A 19,115-nucleotide genomic window follows, 5' to 3' on the forward strand; every position below is an offset into this window, starting at 1 on the left:
GCCGCTGTTATTTGGCGTTTAATGTTTATGAACCAGCTAGGGCAAGGACAGATTCATCAATCTAGTCGGCTTGAGTGCTCCAGCCGTTCCACGAATCGATTCACCAATAAAGATTCATAACGTGTTATTCGGCGTTTATTGTTCGTGAACCAGCTGGGGCAAGGGCAGATTCATCAATCTAGCCGGCTTGAGTGCCCCAGCCGTTCTACGAATCGATTCATCAGTACAAGATTTATAACGTGTTATTCAGCGTTTAATATTCGTAAATCAGCTAGGGCAAGGGCAGATTCATCAATCTATTCGGCTTGAGTTCCCCAGCCGTTTCACGAATCGATTCATCAGTACAAGATTCATAAGTTTAATGTTCTTAAGTACAAGATTCATAACGTGTTATTCGGCATTTAATATTCGTGAATCAGCTGGGGCAAGGGCAGATTCATCAATCTATTCGGCTTGAGTGCCCCACTCGTTCCACAAATCGATTCATCAGTACAAGATTTATAAGTTCGTGTTATTCGGCACCTCATGAATTCATTTTGTTGATTAAATCAAATCCATAAATTTAATCGGTTTCTAAGTTTGCCGTCTCACGTAATCATGACATTTTGTTCTAATTGCTGATTCTCCTAATTACGTACTCATACAACAAACAATACAAGCAGTAACTTGAGTACAATATTAAATTTTCATTCATAAATTGGGCGCTAGTAGCGGACATTTTACATATGAAATTCCAAAAATGATGAAAATCTACTAGACAAAAACATACATTGAAATTTAAAATACTTAATAAAACTAGTGTCTCCCAAATCAATCCTCGGGATCAGACTCAAGTGGCTCAACGTCCACTTGCTCGTATGCAATTGGCATGGCCAATGTAACTCCAGCGGCAGCAAGGCTTTGAGCCACCCATGTTTGAATCCCCGATTCTCAAATTTGGGGACTTCTTCTACGTAGTCCTTAACGGTGGCGCTCTTTCCAGCCTCGAGCGCCGCAAAAGCCTCGGAGTCGGCTTTTTCCTTGGCCTTCCTCAACTCTTTCAGGTCTACCTCCACCTTAGCAAGCGCTTCCTTGGCTAACTTGAGTGATTCCTTGCTCGCATTCGCTCTCTTCTTGGCATTGGATCTGAGCCGATCAGCAGTCTGAGCTCTCTCCTTCTCAGCTTCGGCTCGAGCACTTTCAATCCCGACTATGATCGCCTCGAACTCGGCCCTGCTTCTCTCACCTTCAGCTTCCGACTTCAGGTGGCCAATTCTTTCAATGGCTTCGTGCTGGCGGCGGCCTAGTTCGGTTATCCTTCCAACCGTCTGCAAAACAAGGAGTCAGGATCATCACATACCAAGAAATATCGTATGCAAACCAAACCAAACAAGGAGTAAAAAAAAGGTCACATACAAGAAGGACCAACTGGGCAGCTAACGCTATAGCTACCAAATCCGGCTCTGCTCGAAAGGTGGCCTTGTCAGCCGGTAACGGAGTTGAGGCGGCCAAGCTCAACGCTATAGCTGGATCCTTCAAGGAAGACGCGTCAGAGGAGATCGGTGTGTTTTTGATCTTCGGTTAAATAACGAAAGGAACAACCACATCCGATTCCTCTAGACGAGGCTGTTTGTCAGCAGGGCTCTCCTCTAAGCCAGCCTCTCCCTCGGCGGTACGTTTTTCGCCCGCTCTTCTTCAATCGGCCTTTCTTCTGGGATCTGCTGTCCGACCACCTTATCCAACTCGGCTGAAACAACTTGAGCCGTCTCTTTTACCATAATGGGTTGTGAAGATTCAATTAGGGCAGGCCTAGAATGGCTGGCCTCAGCTTTCCATCATGCGGCCATGCGTTCAACATTTCTCTTTCGCGCCATCTGCGCTAGATTTTCCGCAACCATGCCTTCAGAAAAATCGCCGGGTAGGTCTCCCAAATCTGTAAAAATATCTCTGAAGGAAAACTTCGCCCGACCTGAAGGGGATGGTGAGTCAGGCTGGTTAAGACCGATTGCCTCAAACGCCGAGTTTAGAGCCTCGTCGACCTCTTCAGCCTCCGCAGCAAACTCTCTCGTTGGTTCAGCAACTACCTCGACCACCGTCTCTGCATCTTGCTTCGAATCAGAAGCTTCGAAACTAATTTGTCTGAGGGTCTTGAAGTTGGGAAAGATAAGAGTCGTAAGGTGGTGTTCGCCGGATGGGATCAGGATGTCGTCTGCAACCGAGAACGTAATATAAGTAGGCTCGTACCGCTGAAGTATATGGGCGGCTCTCCCTTACTTTTGTACGTTTGGATGGCCAAAATACTTGAGTGTAGCCTTAATCTCCGCAAGGACTGTGTCGTCAGCCGAAGTCTGAATCTTCTTCAACTTACTGCCTACAAAAACAAAGAGTTAGACTTGAAGAGAAAGCTGAGTAAAAGAAAGATCAACAAACATAAGGAGTTACTCGACCACCTGGTTCACCCCTCTTTCTGGGAACAGGGTCTAGGCGATCTTCGCCCTCGCCGAATTCCCAGTTGCCGCGGACATTGACCATGACATCGTCAACTCGTTTGCCAGAACTAGCAAGAATGGTTAGCAAGTGATGGTCAGTGTCCTTGGCCCTGAGAATGTAGCGCCTGAGCCGACCGGAGGATTTGGCCAGAGCGTAGCAGCGTCGAATTGTCGGAATGTCGAGGTTGAGCCTAAGGCGCCGGTTCAGTTCTACGATTCCCATTACGATTCAAAATGAATTCACATTGGGTTGAGAAAGGATCAGACCCCATTGGCGAAGGACGGCCCTAAGAAATGGGTGCAAGGGAAAGCGAACCCCGCCCTCCGCAATGGATAGGAGAGGAAAGATGATGGTATTTTGGTCCTCCTCTCCATATCAAGGGTATTGTCCATCACTAGAGATGTATGGACATCATCAGGGATAGAGAAATGTCTCCGGAACCTAGAGATACGACCCTCGGAAAGGAGGTCTTTCAAATGCTTAGCCATTCTAGTAAGGATTCGGGTATTCTAAATCAAAAATGAACACAGAAAATAGGATTACAAAGAGGAGAAGAAAACTTACGAGAGGAAAAGAAGACACGGAGAGACGGGAAGAAGTTACAGAAGACGCGATGTAGAGGAGGAATTCCGGCTGGCAATCTAAGAGGCCCTAATATTCAAAAAGTATGCATTGGAAGAGACTGGAGTTTCAATTCGTAATAAATGCAAAAGATACACGAATGAGGCGGGAACGTATGATGATGACCGAAAGGCCTGTGTTCTGACATATACATTGGGATAGGTGAAGCTGCCTAATTTATGTTTCTCTTGACTTTTCAAATTCGAAACTAAACACACCAATTAACTGCCATCAATGGAGAGTTTGGGGGGCAATTGTTGGAGTCGAATAATGGGCAGAGTCAGAAGCGTACGCTTCGAAGGATGAACATTTGTTTGGCTCTAACCTGTACGATTAGGAGGCCGATTACAATTAACAGGCCGAGTAACTATGGGGCCGAATAAATAAGCAATTTGAGAGTGGAAAGTGGACCAGGCCCCGAGGCCCTGGAAACGAGTATAAATAGAGGAACAACAGTCAAAGAAAGGGATGTGAGAATTATTATGCTTAACTTAGAATACAAGTAACCCTGAGTGCAGAAACTAACTTGCCCCGTCGGAGTGCTAATTCCGGCACTCCTGACCGGAGTGTTTATTCCTTTTCAGGTGACTATCAGAGGATCATTAGTGTCCCCCAGGATCAGAAGAGTATTTCCAAACCACTTCCTGACAGTGGACATTTGGGACTTGAACAGAGCCAGTCCGAAGGATGACTTTCAACTACTACACATTAATGAGTTAGAGGACTTCACTGCGGGCCATGCATTGCTATCCTTTATGGATGGGTTTTCCGAGTATAACCAGATTCTGATAGCGCCCAAGGACAGAGAGAAGACCGTATTTACCACACCGTGGGGTACCTACTGCTTCTAGGTTATTCCATTTGGGTTGAAAAATGCTGGAGCTACCTATCAGAGGGCTACGACCACCACTCTACATGACATGATCCACAAAGAGGTCGAGCTGTACGTGGACGACATGATTGTCAAATCCAAAAAAAGATGGGGCCATTACACAACCTTGAAGAAATTCTTTCAACGAATCAAAGAATATAGATTGAGGTTAAACCCGCAGAAATGCACCTTCGGCGTAACGGCGGGGAAAATGTTGAGCTTTCTGATCACACAGAGGGGCATCAAAGTAGATCTTTCCAAAATTAAGGCCATCCTAGAAATGCCACCACCAAGGACTAAAAAGGAGGTGTGAGGCTTTCTGGGTAAAGTGTAATTCATAAGACGGTTTATTTCCAAATTAACCTTCACTTGTAAACCACTATTTGGTCTCCTGAAGAAAGAGAAGAAATTCTGATGGGATGATCGATGTCAATTTGCCTTTAAGCAAGTTAAGCCGTACCTCCAAAATCCGCCTGTGTTATCACCACCAGAGTTGGGAAAGCCTTTGATTCTATATTTGTCAATAACAGACATGACCATGGAATGCGCGCTCGCTCAGGAATCTGAAGATAAGATGGAGAAAACAATCTACTACTTGAGCAAGAAAATGCTAGATTATGAGACCCACTATACTCTGTTGGAGAAAGCTTTCTTAGCCTTGGTATGGACTGCTAGGAAGTTGAGGCACTGCTTCTTAGGTCACTCTGTAATCCTGGTTTCGAGATTAGACCCCATCAAATATCTCTTTGAGAATCTAGTACTTACACGTAGGCTAGCCCATTGGTTGCTTCTCCTCTCCGAATTTGATCTCAAATATGTCACCTACAAGTCGCTCAAGAGAAGAGCTGTAGTGGAGTTCCTGGCAGATCACCTGGTAGAAGGAGATGAGGCAGTGGAATACTTGGTCCCAGATGAAGCCATTCTATAAGTTAAGGAGAAAACTTGGACGATGTACTTTGACAGTGCGTCCAATCAGTACGGTTATGGGATAGGTGTGTTGCTGATAGCACCCGATGATTCCTAGATACCATTAGCTTTCAAACTTCGGTTCAAGGTGTCCAATAATGAAGCAGAATATGAGGGGTGTATTGCTAGTTTAGAAGCTGCCCTGGAACTAGGGGTAATAAGATTAGATATTATCGGGGACTCAAACTTAGTTGTTTCTCAAGCAAATGAAGGCTGGAAAGTCAAAGAAGAAAAGATGAAGGTTTATCACTAGACCCTAGATGTTCTGATTCCTAGGTTTGAAAAGCTGACTTTCACGCATCTACTAAGAGAGAATAGCAGGTTCACTGATGCTCTAGCATCTCTATCTTCAATGGTAGACATCGCACATGGAGTCCAGATGCATCCGATTATCATTGAGCAGAAATACATGCTGGCTTATGAAACTATTGCCGCGATAGATGAAGTGCATGACAAAAACCCCTGGTACTACGATATTGGAACTTCTTGGAAAATGAGATTTATCCATCAGGGGCAAATGCCAAGGACAAAAGGGAAATACGGTGAATGCCATCCAATTTATAATTTAAATTGTATAAAAGAAGTCATCTGGAAATGCACAAGTTGTGTGTCAAAGAAAAGGAATCAAAGCGCCTGATGGAGGCCATCCATAGAAGAGAGTGCAAGGCACACATGAATGGAGTGATGCTAGCCAGGAAGATTCTCAGGTAAGGTTACTACTGGTCCATCATGGAGAAAGATTGTATTGGTTTTGTTCGGCAATGCCACAAATGCCAAATTCATTCCAATCGCATGAATATCCCGCAGTCAAAACTGTACTATATGACTTTCCATGGCCTTTCTCAGTCTAGGGAATCAACGTCATCGATGTAGTCATGCCCAAAAGATTGAATAGGCATGAATGTATCTTGGTGGCAATTGATGGCTATTGATTACTTTACAATGTGGGTGCAAGCTCAATCTTTGAAAGCATCGCATGTGGCCAAGTTCATCAGAAACAACATCATTTGCCGGTACGGAGTCCCAATTGGACTGGTCCTTACATCATCAAAGCTATCTGGTTGAGTGGAGCAATTATTCTCATGGACTTAGATGGCCTGGAATTTTCACAATCGATCAATATGGACAAGTTGAAGAAATACTATCCCTGAGAGGCTCACTAGGCCAAAAACGAGGAATGGGGACGTAGGCAAAAATTAGAGCATGAAAAATTAGAAATAAAGAAAAACTGAGCTCGCATGGTTGAAAACCCTAAAGGGCGACTTCAGCAAAAGTTAGAGCACAAAAGGAGAGAGTTAATATTCGAGTGAACTTGAACTGAACTATGTAAGGCCTGATTCCCATTTTCGGGATACGTAGGCAACTTCATCCTAAAGTTTGGCCGCAATCACCTTCAACTCCACTGTCCTGTCCATATGTTTGATTAGGTCATCTTTATCCATCACCTGAGAGTTCAGTTGTGATCTTCATTTTGGGAAGAAGAGTTGGTTACAAGGCAGAGCAGTGGTGTTCAATCAAGGGGCAGTTTATGATCTTTTGATTTAGGGTTGTACATCTTGAGGATTGATTCTGTGTGTGTCAGGTGGTGATCCTTTTCGAAAATGGTTTTGGAAAGTTTTAATAAAAGTTGATATTGTTTAAAATTTTACCTTTTTCAACTTAGATCATTTTTTGACCAAAAGGAAAATTTTTAGTGCTCACAACTTTAATTTCATTGATTTCAACATAAAGTTCTCCAATTCTTTGATACAAATCAAAGTTGCTTTTATTACATCATAAAACTTGAAAAGAAAGGTCAAAGCAATAAACTAGGGGCATAGATGAGTCAAGTGCTCCTGCGCCCTCTGCCCATGCTTGTGGAAGCTTCTGAAGCCAAAGTGGGCCCGATTTGGGCCTCATCCTCGAGCCAAGCCAAGAACTCGCCAACAAGGGCACAACTGAAACTAGGGGCAGGGGCCAGAAGTTCCCTCGTCCTCCAAGCAGCAAGGTACCTAGCCAAGTGTGAACCACGGATAGGGAATGAAATCGGGTACCCCCTCCTCTAGGCGGGTCTGATCATGCCTGAACTGATGTCTGAACCAGAAAGAAAAGTAGAACACGTAGTGCGTAAGGCCAATCAATTGTATACCAGGTTACTGAACTTTGTTGTAACTCATCTCGGTCAGATTAAGCCAACGGCAACGCCAAGCTATGTCAGCAGTAGACCTGCTCCACATCCAGTTGCACCACCATCCCTTGTTGGGGAAATCCACTAGTCGGTGGCGGCAGAAATAACCTCAAGCTAAGTACTCAGGGCAAGAGTCCACTACCTTTAGCTTATCCATAAGCCATACATGGGAGGGCATAAAAAATAAGAGAGATTAAAGAATAGAGAGATGTATGTTGAGAGAAAAGTAAGAAAAAAAGGCTTTGAGAGAAAAATAGAGCATGAGTGTCAAGTGATGTGAGAAACAAATATGAGAAATGGTGGGAAATAATACCTAAAGAAGTAGCGGACTTCCCGCGATCCTGATCGTCTCTCACCGATGAAAAGCATCTAAGCCCATTATAGTCTTGGCCAGTGCCAAACCAATGCAACTCTTTCCTTCTTTTAAACCTTAGGCCACTTCAATCAACAGAATGTTAGATCTGCCAAAACTAGGGGCAAAAAGGACATGAGCAAGCATACATGAGTAGAGAGCATGCTGTGGAAAACCTCACCAGAGAAGGTCGCCTTTGTCACCAATGTCAAAAAATTGATGAATCAAGCTGGGTATGTCTAGCTCTCTGTTGTGGACCAGATCCCGAGCCTCGTGTAGAGTGAGCCCACACATCCGTTCCAAAGCTTGGGCATGGCCAAAATAGGGCTAAGGCATGATTTTCTCATCGCGCTGGGATTCCATTAGTATCTGAAATTTTTCAAGTGCCGGGCATATTTCTTGTGCTCCGAAGAGAAAGACATGTGTAATTGGGTCCCAGCATCAGGCCGCGGCATGGAGGAATAGAAAACAAAATGGAGTACGGCTCAATGAAAAAAGTGCATTTATGCCGAAACCCCAATAATTACCTTTTCTGTGCCGTCTAAAGTAGCTATCCAATCAGTGAGTTTCTCTATAAGAAATATCTCCATTTGTGGAAGAAATCACAGCTGAAATGAGGTTCTGGAGAAGAAATCATGAAGCAAAACCTTTGTAGAAGATAAGGTTGTGAGTGGAAGCCAGCTGTCAACAATCTAGAGATTACTCACACTGGTGGCTGGCAAACCACTAATGCTGGCTAGCAGGCTACTTTGGGGGCTGGCAGGCTACCTCCTCTGGCCGACAACCTCCATTCTTGGTCGGTAGTTCTCCTTTCTGGTCTGCCGTCCACCTGTATGCTGGGCAACGTTGGCAGCATGTGTTTTGTCTCAACCTTTAAGTGTTTTAAGGTCTTGTTTTGAGTCCTTTGGTTTTAGCAAGTTTGTTTATTTGTATTCGAGTTGTTTTTGCTTTGTTTATCGAGTTGTATTTAGTATTTTGGTTGTTGGTTGGCTCCTTAGCCGATTAAGAACATTGTTTCAATCCAGCACTCTCTTGGCAAATTCAATTCCATTTCCATTTCATGCAAATGTGGTGCTTGTGATGCAAAAATGACAACATATTTCATAAAAACTGTGAGATTTTATTCTGATCATGGTTTTTACAAAAGAGGCGTATAAGTTTCAAAAGCAAATAAGACATATCTGAAGCTATACATGTGCTTATGCTACCAAACAAAAAGAAACTAAACAAAAAGTACCAAAACATCAGTGCCGGTCATCCCAAGCTCGAGAGGCCCTCTTCATCCTCTTCCTCGGAGGAGACTCGAGAGCACTATCTCCATCAGTACTGCTATCAGAATTCGACTCTAAACCAGAGCCGGTATCATCTCTGCTTCTAGTCTCAGAGCTAGCCTCGGCGTCACCTCCGCTCTCGGATCCTGAGCCAGTATTATCTCTACTCTCGGATGACTCAGAATGCCGACTCACTACCTTATCGGAGTCACTAGTCTCAGCATCATCATTGCTCAAAATGGGCTCTGAAGGACTACTCTGGCCTTGGGTGCCTCTATCTCTGCCTCGGTCGCGGCTCACATCTTGGCCACGAGCTGAGGCCTGTTGTAGACGCGTCCCGCGTGGGGCCCCGCGCTACAGTTCGGACTCGATTTGTGTCACGGTTCATAATCTGAACCAAAGAGTCCAAATCCGGCAAATCGTTTTGAGAAACAGATTTTTTTGAAAAGAAGTGCCAAACATGGACTGCTTTGCCAGATACAGAGTCGCCACCAAAATATTTTTTATAGGGGAATTTAGGAAACCCTGACTCAGTGCCGAAGGCCACATGTCCGTCATCACCGGAGTTGTCTCGGCTCGGGAGCTTGGGTACGATCGGGGAAGGTCAGCTATGAGCACCCCCTTTCGCCCGGTCCGAAGACCGGCCTCTACTAACCATGATATCCGATTTTGAAAACGCTATGTGTTCTTATTCCGGTTATTTTAGCCTAGAATTACTATGTTATGCGCACAGCAAACAAGTATAGACTAGATTGCCTGATTTGGAAACAAGCATTGCATATCCGTTTGTTTTGAAAAGCGCTTCGGAATTTGCTACTCGCAAGTAGGCTAAAACACGGATTTCAACGAGTTTTCCAACTCAAACAATCCAACCTTCACCCTCAGGCATTCAAACAGTAATATCACGTAAGCATTTAGCCACATGGTAAGCATACTGTCATGGCAACATTCACACGCATGCGAGATGCTAAAGCGAAAATACTTACATCGTACTCCGTGCCAAAACAATAAACTAGTTAGTAAACATGCATGTCCTAGTTCATGTTAAAATGACTAATGCAACACAAGCAAAATGTCACTAGAGTAGGCTCGGCTAGTCTATGAATGACATGTGGAGATGCATAACTAACATATATTCAATTTGGGGTTTGAAATACAGATGCAATTAGAATGATGTGCCGAGCCCGGTGCATGCAAAGCAAATGTAGGAATGCACGCATGCATTGCATGAGGTATGCTAATTTAGACGTGCCCTAATACTAACCATCAAAGCGGGTAAATAAAAGGGAAGAAAGAAGTGGGGATTGGAAGACATACACGCCACTCACCCACACTTATTACAGATTTGCCCTCGCCCGAAGGGACCAAATAAATAATACAAATTAATTAACTATGCAAGCTAATTAAATATTACAAATTACCTAATTAGCTAACAAACTAATTAAGCTAGGAAAAACAGTAAACCGCCTCAGGAGGAGGGCCGGATGCAGCCCGTGCTCGGGTCTTGCTGAGAAGTGCACCGCCATGCATAGTCTGCCTCTATTTTCCCTGCTCTGCCCCTCTGAAGACTGCCAAAGTCTCAAAGATGCTCTTCTGGATACTAGAGATCACCACCGGCTGAATGAAATTACCACCGGCAGTGGTATATAGTCACCGGCACAAGATGAAGCTATCGGCAGGAGAATGACTGCCGGTCGGAAATGTACACTGCCGGTCGGCAAAGAATGCCTGCAGAACCTGCAACTCACAGCAACAGTGGACAGAACTTGCATGGCAACACAATTCAAACAGTGTATGCACCAATCATGCCCCCTATCATGTTTGTGACTCAAAAGGGCATGTGCCTCGATTCTCGGACCGCCAATCACGCATTTCCATGCATGACGGCCCAAAGAATCAAGTGTGCAACTTTCATGTCAAATGAAATGCAAACCAAACAAACAAACCAAGGCCCAATTCCTATCACCAAGTCAAGGAACAAGGCATGCATGCAAGATGCAATGCAACCTAGGCATGCAAGCTAAGGGTGCAACATGGCATGGCAAGACACTTATGCAAGCATACAAGCAAACATGAGGTAATGCAAATCGATGGAAAGGTGGACTTACACATAATTTACGCAACTCTAAATAGGCCTAAAGCAATGGCCAAAGTGCCATAATAAGGGACCAAATACACATGCACACATACACATGATTAAAGACCAACGCTTAGGCACAAATTGGACAACTCTCAAACACATTTGAAAGAAAGTAATCATGGACATATAGCATGCAACATAAGCATTGAAAATCATGTTAAAACATGGAGCCAAATCAAGCAACAAATCAAGCCAAACATGCAACAAATGGCCTAAGTGCTTGAAGCAAGTCAAAGGGGCTTGAACCATGGCCAAGCCAACCAAGCCTCACAAGGCAAAGGGGGCTTAAAATAAGTTCAAGGCAGACCTAGACCATGCAAAGGGGACCCCCTAGATGGCATCTAAGTGGCTCAAAATCAAAGGCATGTATAGTCACCAAAACATGGAACATGTTACACAAACCTTCAAAGCATCAAAGAGGTAACTAAAGCAAGCATACAAGCATACTATAAGGTCTGAAATGACATGGTGGATGATTCCAAATCACCAAATCAATGCAAAAATGTCATGCTATACACTCATACACTTAAGGCCAACAAGCCGGAATGCAAAAGAGCTATACTAAGCATGCCAAATTCGACCCAAACAACCTAGGACAGACCTTAAACATGGCAAAATGAGCACAAAACCTTCACAAGGCTAAGCCTAAAACATGCTAGAACTAAGGCTAATAACCTAAGGCATATTAAGGCAATATCATGGCATTACATGGTAGGTATGCTAAGCATGCATTGTGTACCAAAACCAAGTAAAAACAGAGGCATATTACAACATAATAAGCACAAAAAACAACTAAGGCATGGTCAACATGAAGCTTAGCTAGGTGCTCCCTCAAGAGGCCAAAAATGGTCGTTTTCAAGGACAACAAGGAGAGGGGGTGGCCCTCTCCTTTTGGAGACTTCAAGGCACCATCTCCACCACTGAAATCCCTCAAGATTTCAGTGGTGAAGAGGCCCAAACACCAAAGTCTCGAAACTTGCTCAAAATGGCTCAAAATGGGGCCTTTCAAGGCCTAAGAGGGGTCAAACACCCTCAAACCACAAAACACTCTTAATAAACAATCAAGAGGGCTAAAAAATAGAACTTTTTTGTATTATACACTAAGCACAAAAATAGTTCAAAGATAGGCAAAAACAAGATGCAAAAATGGGGAATAAAAGGGAAGTTTCTCACCCTTGTAGACCACCTTCACAAATGATGCTCCAATGGCCCTCCTTGGCTTGAATCCAACACCAAAACACCAAAATCAGCCCCTTAGAACCTCAGGAGCCAAAGGAAGGTAAAACACTAGGTGTTTGTGTGCAATAGTATGAACTAAAACACCTAGAGCACAAAGAGAGAAAAAGAGAGATAGGAGATATGTATGAACCCTAACCCTAAAACCAGAGCTTCTCTCTGTCTTTTCTATCTCTAAAATGTCTCAAGTCTCTAACCCTAAATCCAAGAGACAAGGCTTCTCTTTATAGAGGCTTTTGTCTTGTAAAGCTTACAAGACAAGCTTCTAAAGAGGGAGATCCCTCCATACACGTGTATGGAGGGGAGCCAAAAGCAAGACAGCTGACTTAAAATATCTGCAAAAGCAGATGCACAGAAGTCGGCCGGCCAAAAATGCCATTTTGGCAAAATTTAGTGCCGATCGGCAACAAAGAGTGCCGACCGGGAATATACATTGCCGATGGCATCAGAAACCAGCCGGTGGCCTCTAGCCACTGCCGGTGGTATGTGGGGATGCCTCACAAGGCATTCCCTGCCCCTCAAAGGCAAAACACAAGTGTTTGGTGCAAAACCAGACACTAAGCAGTCGAGTTCGGAGATCCTGAGGCAAGGCGCATGGCCGAGACCTCCGGGAACTCCAAACGAACACAAACAAGGGTAATCACCAAGTGTTCCAATGGTGACGTCCAAGTCTTGAGGACGGTCAAAAATGGGGTGTCTACAGTTGCCCCTCTTTGACAGAACTCGAAAGTCATAACAATGACAGGAGTGATTGTCAAAGCCCAGAGACGACCCATTTTTGACAAGGCCGAAGACTCAGACAAACATGCAAAACAAACAAGATATGCGCCCGAAGGCAGGGGCAAAATGCAAGACAATGCACAGAGCCGGACATAACTTGAGATCATGCAAAGAAAGCTGTAACGAAGCACACATGCGACAATTTTAAGCTAGCATACACCGAACTACACTACAATGCAGAAGGGATGTAAGAGAATTATGCAATTCTCAATACGTCTCACTCGGTGGATACAATACCTGTGCGGCTCGTCTGGTTGCACCAGCCTCAAATGAACCGTACATACAATATCGTGCCTGAAAAGAAAACAAACTTAACAGATACAATATTGTTAGCAACATGCATGACAATGCAAGAATGGATGCAAAATGATTATGCAATATATACAAAACAATGTATAAATAATGCAAATGAAGATGCAATGCAATTGAAACAATGCAAACTATATGCAAAGCAATTGAATCACGATCCAATCACGAGTGGTTCGAGACCACACCTATGTCAAATAGATTGATGGAGGTAACAAGTCTGTCTACCATAGAACGGTCAACTGAACTATGAGCATTGTAGACAGACACAAGAACAAGTATTGGGGGAGATTGACATAAGTGGGGAAACAACCCGCTGGAGAAAGGACAATGATCCTAATGCCGGATGTAAAAAAAATTACACTACAATGTAATATATATATGGATATGCTGGGGAGATGAAATGGATATGGCACGCGGGCCAAACCAAATCTTGCCTAGGAAAGGCATGTACGCATACAAGCCACGTCTAACATAGAACGGTCCACTGAACTATGCTTCGACACGAGAAGTATGGGCACATACCAGACCAAGCTCAACATGGAAAAGCGCAAGCCATAGATGGAAGGTGATGCAATGAATGCGTGCGATCTACAATGCAATGGATATGGCACGCGGGCCAAACCAAATCTTGCCTAGAAAAGGCATGTACACATACGAGCCATGTCTAACACAGAAAAGGTGCCGCAACCCTCAAACCAACATACCAGCATGGAATAGGCGCGTACACATGCAGAACTGTGTTTTACGTGAAAAGTAAGGGCACATACCAGACCAAGCTCAACATGGAAAGGCGCAAGCCATAGATGGAAGGTGTGATGCAATGAATGCATGCAAACTACAATGCAATGGATATGGCAGGAGGCCAAACCAAATTTTACACAAACAAGCCGCGGCTAACATAGGACGGTCCACTGAACTATGTTTTGACACGAGAAGTATGGGCACATACCAGACCAAGCTCAACCTGGAAAGGCGCAAGCCATAGATGGAAGGTGATGCAATGAATGCACGTATACTATAATGCACTATCTACAAATATGCAATGGAAATTGATATTTACAAAATGCATGACAATGCAGTATGATGCGATCTACTGGGGAAAATGCAATGGATGCATGCAAGCTACAATGGAAATGCATGACAATGCACTATGATGCAACAACTATGATTGCAACTTTCCCTATCTTACCAACAGGGCGATATACTAGGTTGGTTCAATATCCAGAACTGAGGCGCCGACATGCTGCCTCAATCTATGGGGCTTCCATACAGATTTCAAGCCGAGGATACACCCCTGGGTATTTAAACCAGACTTTAGTCTCGGAACTCCCGAACCTTTGCGTTCTAGGCATAAGCCGTTCGAACTCTAGTTTCCACCGTCCTAGTTGGTCTTCTAGGAACTCATCGCAAACATAGGCAGGTGGCTTTACCAGACCACCAAAAGTCGTTCGGGCACGACAAACACCAAAGGAATTGCACCTTCAGAGGATTTAGGGTCTCCTAGACCGTGGATATTGCACGAGAAATGCATCGAAGGTTTCGCACCTTCCAAGGATTTAAGGTCTCCTAGACCGTGCGTGTTTAAGGTCTCGCCAGACCATGGCGAATACCTGTGCGGTTCGTCTGGTTGCGCCAGCCTTAAATGAACCGTACATACAATATCGTGCCTGCAAAGAAAACAAACTTAACAGGTACAATATCGTTAGCAATGACAATGCAACCGAACTGCACACATTAATGTTCCGAAGGTTTTGCACCTCCCAAGGATTTAAGGTCTCCTAGACAGTGCGTGTTTAAGGTCTCACCAGACCTCGTAGCAACATGCATGAAAATGCAAGAATGAGGCACGCATGCCACATGGAATGTAAACTGATACAATTGGACTTATACGCCACGAAAAACTGTGCACATCAATGCACCGGAGGTTTCGTACCTCCCAAGGATTTAAGGTCTCCTAGACCGTGCGTGTTTAAGGTCTCGCCAGACCGGGTAGCAACATGCATGACAATGCAAGAATGAGGCACGCATGCCACATGGAATGTAAACTGATACAATTGGACTTATACGCCATGAAAAACTGTGCACATCAATGCACCGGAGGTTTCGCACCTCCCAAGGATTTAAGGTCTCCTAGACCGTGCGTGTTTAAGGTCTCGCCAGACTGGCGCAATATGCATGACAATGCAAGAATGAGGCACGCATGCTAATGCTAATGACGACACACATACCAGCGAAAATGTGATACGCATGCCAATGCAAATGAAGCAAGATGCAAGATGATACAAATGAGACACGCGTGCCTCATAAGATGCAAAATGATACAAGTGTGACACGCATGCCACACGGAATGCAAAATGAAACAAATGAGACACGCATGCCTCATAAGATGCAAAAATGATACAAGTGTGACACGCATGCCACACGGAATGTAAAATGAAACAAATGAGACACGCATGCCTCATAAGATGCAAAAATGATACAAGTGTGACACGCATGCCACACGGAATGTAAAATGAAACAAATAAGACACGCATGCCTCATAAGATGCAAAAATGATACAAGTGTGACACGCATGCCACACGGAATGTAAAATGATACAAATGAGACACGCGTGCCTCATAAGATGCAAAATGATGCAAGTGTGACACGCATGCCACACGGAATGTAAAATGAAACAAATGAGACACGCATGCCTCATAAGATGCAAAAATGATACAAGTGTGACACGCATGCCACACGGAATGTAAAATGATACAAATGAGACATGCGTGCCTCATAAGATGCAAAATGATGCAAGTGTGACACGCATGCCACACGGAATGTAAAATGAAACAAATGAGACACGCATGCCTCATAAGATGCAAAAATGATACAAGTATGACACGCATGCCACACGGAATGTAGACTTTGACAATTGGACTTATACGCTACGCGAAGCCAGTTTATATTCAAAACAATGCAATGTACTAACAAGTACAAGTAAGGTGCGCAAGATAGCGCGATAGGATACATGCAAGATGCAAGTAAGGTGCACAAAATAGTGCGATGCGGTGCGCAAAATAGCGCGAGTGATTTTGAAATGCACAAGACAGTGCGATGCCCTAAACAACACGATTGATTTGCAATGCACAAAACAGTGCGATGCGCTAAACAACGCGATTGATTTGCAATGCACAAAACAGTGCGATTGATTCGAAATGCACAAAACAGTGCGATTGATTTGAAATGCACAAAACAGTGCGATGAAGATGCGATGCACGTGGGGCAACTTCTGAATTTAAAAGGATACAAAAAGGATACACCTTGCACGAATTCGAGTGCCACGCACAGAAGACACGACCCGAGGTCAAAACGGAGGCCGGTTGAGCGTCGGAGATGCACTTTCTTGCACTTTCTTGAGCTATGAAGACCAGAAACTACTCACATGGCCTCAACAAGGCTGTGGGAACACCACCGGCCGGGAGGGGAAGCCACCGGCTGTCCGTCGGCTGCAAAATAATACCATCGGCACAATATACTGCCGGCCGGCACAAAGTATTGCCGACCGGCAAACAGTTCCTGAGTCGGGGCAGTTTCGACAATTCACCTCGGGTGTTTTAAAATAGGGTTCCAAACCCTATTTTCTTACTTTCCTTTCCACCGAAATCTCACACTCTCTCTCTCTAGAGCGTTTTCCTTTCTTTTTCCTCCGTTTCTTCGCGTTCTACGCCCGTTTCGTCGTCGGATTCGCGATTTCCTTCGCGTTTCGGACATTTTCAACCGAACAAAACTTTGCTTCGGTGCCTCGTTTGCCATTCCCACCTTTTTGGGGTTTGTTCCCCTCGCTTTCCTCTTGATTTTCGCACCATTTCCATATCCCGGCCTTTCCGGCCATTTTTGACCTTCTCGGGAGTTGACTTTTTGGTTGACTCTTCGTATTCTAGCCCGGTTTTCCTTCCTCCGGCTATTTTCTCATCATTCTCGACATGGCGGACGACATTCCATGCGGCGGGACTCCCCCGGACCACGAGATGGATCCCGGGGTCGAGCTCCTACCTTTGAGCGAGCGCCCGTTCGACCCGGCGACCTACCGGCCGGCGATCCATGTTCTGCCCCCCGACGGACTCCGCCAGTTTCAGAGCTTCGAGAGGCACGTGCCACCCGAGCTATTACAGCGCGAGCCTACCTCTCACCTGTCCTTCGGCACTTCCGAGGTAACTCTTTTTCCTCTACTTTACTTTCTGCAATGTAGGGCACAAAAACTGTCGTAGCTTATTTATGCTCTTTAACTGCTTTAGCTGATATGCTGTATACCATAGTTGATTGTAAACATACACACAACTGATATCTGCTTGAAACTGACACATGCACACACACTGCACTGGCCCTGAATCGCCCAAACACACTGTATTTCACTGCATACATACTGGTACCCAGCATTTGCTTGAATCTGTCAAACTATGCACACATGCTATACTGTACTGAACCACCCGAACACGCTGACGCATCACACGTATTTCACAGTAAGCACACCGGCACCCGGTATTATTATTTATTTTTTTTTAGATCTGTTAAACTTGCACGAATGCTACATCTGTACTGAACCACCAAAACACGCTGACACATCACACGCCGTAGTTCACTGTAAGCACACCGGCACCCGGTATCTGTTTAAATTTGTCAAATTTGCGCGCATGCTACATCTGTATGCTTCTTAAAACTGCATTTTGAATGTTGTTTTGCAATTGTTATCTTCTGTTTACAGGGAGATTCCCATACCATCCGCGGGTATGGGAACACTGGCGCTCGGGAGTGGTACGACGAGCTTCCTGACGCGGTCCGTCGCATAGTGGACCAGGCGGGCTTCGGTGCCTTCTGCCGAGGACTCTCCAGGCTTACCACATGCAGACCTCTCCTCGCTGCTCTGGCGGAGAGGTGGTGGGACACCACCGATTCATTTCACTTCTCCACAGCAGGGGACATGACGATGACCCCTTACGATTTCTCGATGCTCACAGGCATCGGGGTAGGAGGTGATCCGATCCCCTTTGATATTGACATGGACGAGTGGACTGCCGCTCAGATCCATCTACTCGGTGAGGCGCCACCTCTTGCTCGTCCAGGCTTTGTCCGATACTCCTGGTTCGAGGTGCAGTTCCGGGTCCAGCCCACTCTTGTTGATGCAGCCCCGATGACCCCGGAGGCCGTGGAGAGGTACGCTCGCGGCTTCCTCATGTTCTTGTTCGGGACGACCATCTTCGCCGACCGGGCGAACACCGTGCCTCTCTGCCTTCTCAGCGCACTGGTGGACGTCCGAGACATCCTGCATTATGATTAGGGTGGTGCCGCTCTGGCCACTCTCTATGGATACATGAGCTCAGCTTCCCGCGGCAGCGGCCAGTTACTCAGAGGCTATTGGCGGGCTTGGGAGGTACATTTCTTCTCCGCTTTTCATTTCTGCTTTTCTATCTTTTCTGTACTCTGTACACTGCACACACTGTAGTCTGCTTTATACTTGCTGTATACTGTACACACGGCACACACATACACTCTGCTTTACACTGACTGTACACTGCTCACACTGCACACTCTGCACAATATACTGCACAACACATGGCTCCGCCATTTCTGCTTTATTCTGTATTCTGCTTTATCTGATAAATGCACTGGTATTTACCTTGCAGTTGTGGGTTTACGCCTACTTTCCTAGGCTCGCTCCCGTACCAGTCACAGAGACTCCTCTGGTCATCCCCTTTTCGCGCCGCTTTGACGGGAGATGCACCCGGAGGCCGCGAGAGACTTTCAGCTTCTTCCGCCGCTTCTTTGATACCATCACCCCCGCGGAGGTATGTTTTACTTACAGTTCATTTAAGCTTCGCCTTTCCACTGCATATTTCAATAACAGTAGATAACAAACTGTATTGCATTTTCAGATCACCTGGCAGCCTTGGGCT

This window comes from Camellia sinensis, chromosome 1, assembly GCF_055761805.1.
Source record: "Camellia sinensis isolate YWXY chromosome 1, ASM5576180v1, whole genome shotgun sequence".
NCBI classification, from domain to species: domain Eukaryota; kingdom Viridiplantae; phylum Streptophyta; class Magnoliopsida; order Ericales; family Theaceae; genus Camellia; species Camellia sinensis.